The sequence below is a fragment of the Dioscorea cayenensis genome, chromosome 1 (assembly GCF_009730915.1).
Source record: "Dioscorea cayenensis subsp. rotundata cultivar TDr96_F1 chromosome 1, TDr96_F1_v2_PseudoChromosome.rev07_lg8_w22 25.fasta, whole genome shotgun sequence".
In the NCBI taxonomy this organism is placed as follows: Eukaryota; Viridiplantae; Streptophyta; class Magnoliopsida; order Dioscoreales; family Dioscoreaceae; genus Dioscorea; species Dioscorea cayenensis.
This window is the reverse complement of record NC_052471.1, coordinates 26,192,550-26,195,998: the sequence shown is the minus strand read 5'-3', so window position 1 is coordinate 26,195,998 and position 3,449 is coordinate 26,192,550. Positions and strand designations below refer to the sequence as shown.

The window sequence follows — 3,449 nt, the reverse complement described above, 5'->3', positions numbered from 1 at the left end:
TTTCAACTTTGGGTTGTTATTAGTAATGTCAGATTGTGGAACTTGTGTTTTTTTAAAATCTGGGTTTTTCTTATTTCTAGAACTCAGTATGTTGTAACGAATTTGTTTTAGTCATCTCTTAATCTTTTAGTTTCCTGATTGTATGTAATGAGAAATGCTGATAATGGTGATTTCCCTTGTTTTGTTATGTGATTTTTTTCCTTGATTTAGTTCACTGGATATGTGATGAATCCCTCTTGATATGCCATCTCTATCTTTCTATTATTATTTTTTAAATAATTAATTAATTAATTAATTTTTTTATGGTTCACTCATCGTTGGGAGTCATATTCAGTGTTATTTGTGTAGAGAAAATCTGTTGTTAATTGAAGATCGTTGTAGAAGTGTTCTATATCCCTAGTCCATATATTTCTCTGTTTTGATATACTTGTTTGATTTTAGTAGCCCAAGAATAGTTGGTTGTGTTTTAGTTGGATTGAAAATTTTGATGAAATCCATTGCCTTTTTTATTGTGCATAAAGGGATTTGGGTATAACTTTGTGGAGTGAAGTTCAAATTTTATATCTGTCTTTCGTATTCTTGTTTGCTAGGTGATGAGATGTGTTGGTTTTGTAAGTTTACTTCCTAGAATTTTCCAATCCATTAGTTTCATGCTTGAGAATGTGCAGGGTGACTACTATTGCTAACTAACTGTTTACCTCACTAAAGTTATTACTAAATACTCTTGTTATAAATCATAATTCGTACTTGATATCATTGATTTTCATTTGTTTGTTTCTTTTGTTAAGATAGGTGATAACTTGTTTGGCTCACGTAGTAGTTTGCTTCTGTTATTTAGGGAAATTGGAACTTCTCACTACAGATTGTTGAGATACATCAGAATTCAATTGGTGTCATTCCATTTCATTCGTTTGTCTTTTCCTCTTGTTAATATAGGTGATAATTTGTTTGCCTTACATTGTGGTTTGCTTCAGATTATTAAGTTGGAGAACAAACGGGAAATGATAACTTTTCTTTAGCATTATTAGAATGGTTTTTCTTAGAAGTATGGTGGTCGCTGTTAAGACTTTATGAAAAATGTGTCTCAGAATTTGGCTTGTTCTTGTTATTATTGTTGTTGTTGTTGGTCGTTGTCACTGTTAAGACTTTATGGAAAATGTGTCTCAGAATTTGGCTTACTCTTATTATTGTTGTTGTTGTTTATCTATTTATTTTTGTTTATCTATTTATTTATTTTTGGCTTCTTCGACCTATTTATTTTTGGCTTCTTTGACCTTACCTAGTTGAGGATTTCTCTTTTTTTTTAAAAAAAAATATTTCAATGGAAAGAATTTTTTATTTCAAATTTTTGAAAATCTAATGTTTTCTGATTTTATTTTATTTAAACGGTCTAATGGTAAAATTTTGAAAACATTTTTATTTTTATTTGATTTAACCCCGTCTAGATCCCAACGAATCCCACAACCTTATTTGGCCTCTTTCCTTTGATTCTGCCCTAATCCCACCAACTCCATTGTTTTTGATCCTCATCCCTCCCCACCGAGACAGACCTCGAGTTGTAAATCAGAACAATAGTGGCTGGAGAACGAAGAGGACCCAAGTAGAAAGCCCCAATCGAAGACGATCATCTCTCTCTCTCCTCCTTCGGTGTTTTTTTTTCTTTCTTTTTCTAAGATTTTGTTGGATGTCACGGATGGATTTGGCTGATCAAAGATGTTATTTGGGTTTTTGATGTTTTTGCTCTGTTTTATTAGGTTTTGAGATGGCCTAGGGTTTTAATTTTTTTATGAGCTTGGTCTGTTTGATACTCGTAAATGATGGAGATGTATAAAAATTAGTGTTTTTTGTGGTGGTTGTGCTATTTGATTAGGTCTTGGGTCGCTCATACTAGTTTGGAATTGAAGAACTAATTGTTTTTTTTCTAGAAGCTTGAGATTGGGCTTTTCTTAGATTGGCCTTATTTTTAGAAGATATTAAGTGTGGAAAGTTGTGATATTTATGTATGATGTTGATAAGATGAGAATGTTGTAACTCATGTGATGTTGCTATAAATTGTAAGGTTCCTCTGTTGGAGACTGAAATGTTAAACATCACATAAGTCATGATTCATGTGATGTTTTTCATTGTTTTCTCAACTTGCGGGTCCACTCGTACCATGATTTAACTTTCATGTAGCAACTGACTTTTTGCAAGCGCTATCTTAGAAATCAACTTTTGATATGGTTAATTCAAGCTGTCTTGTTTGTCAAAGGATTAATTTGTTTCCTATAGAGTTGCTCATTCATTGATTTTTATGTTATGAGAAAGCTTTCTTAGAGGGGTTGGGACTCTTGTGAAGCTTGTCAAACAGTCAATGTGTAGCTCTCTAACTATTGTGGTTGGTGCCAATGGAATTGATTGTTTCTACTTTGGAATTGTACTATTGTAGTGAGGGAGAACTTGAGAAATGCAAAAAAAGAGTTTGCCAAAACTGAAGATGATCTAAATCCCGGCACAATGTTGGACAAATTATAGGAGAAGTTCTCCAGCCACTCGAGAATGAATGTTGTAAGTATTTTGTCTCTTCCTTAAAATGTGAATTACTTTTCAAAATTCTTTTGAATATGTAGCTTGTTCGAAGACAAATTATGAAAAAAGGCCAATTTATAAATTTTCGAGGGAGACATGTGACTTCACATTTTTCAAACCATTTTATGATAAATTTTGCTGACTCTTGTGTATTTTCCTTCACAGATGACTTGTTTGGCATTACAATGTTTTTGCAAAATCATGAATTAGATTAACCGGGAACTGCAATTATTTCAATATGTTGTCCTTGTTCATTTGTATTTCAATGTTCATGATCATATTTTTAAATGGTTATTTACTCATGTCTAGTGATAGTCATGACTTGCACTTAGTTTTTGATTTTTAGTTTATATATTTTGAATGTTCTGGTTCCAGGTTGATCTAGTTGTTTATAACATTCTCCATGAAGATCTTGGCAATGTTAGCTACTCTACTGTGGGTGGCTTGTCTGATAAGATTCAAGAAGACGAAGCACTGCATCCATCGACGAGAGTGGTTGGAGGAAGTATGGGCAGCGATGATGGCGGTCAACTGAGAGAGGTGGCCAGTAGGGGAAGAAGTGCCAGATTACTGTATTGTTTCTTGAAACCCTAACCCTAAAGATGTAATGTGTTCCATGGCAAGTTTTTATGTGAAGATAGATGCTCTGATTTTTAGTGATGGTTGGTGTGTTCTCTGTTTCCATTCCCTTAATTAATTTTTTTGTTTTTATTTTTACTTGATTAGGAATGTTAGTTTGATCCTCCCTACTTATGCAAAATTTGATGCTCTGATTTAAATTATCTGTGTGTGATCCATGCTATCTGTTTGTTTCCATGCGCATAATAAATTGCATGTCAAGGATAGAATAAGGAGTGAAGGAGTGAATCTAGATGAAGAGG

General features: G+C 33.1%; 1 long non-coding RNA gene across 1 annotated transcript; it reads left to right on the top strand.

The window, feature by feature from the left end:
• Positions 1-1,627: 1,627 nt before the first annotated feature.
• LOC120265126 lies at positions 1,628-3,077 on the top strand. Its single transcript, XR_005537609.1, has 3 exons — positions 1,628-1,647; positions 2,429-2,547; positions 2,944-3,077. It is a non-coding gene; the product is annotated as an uncharacterized LOC120265126 (long non-coding RNA).
• Positions 3,078-3,449: the final 372 nt, after the last annotated feature.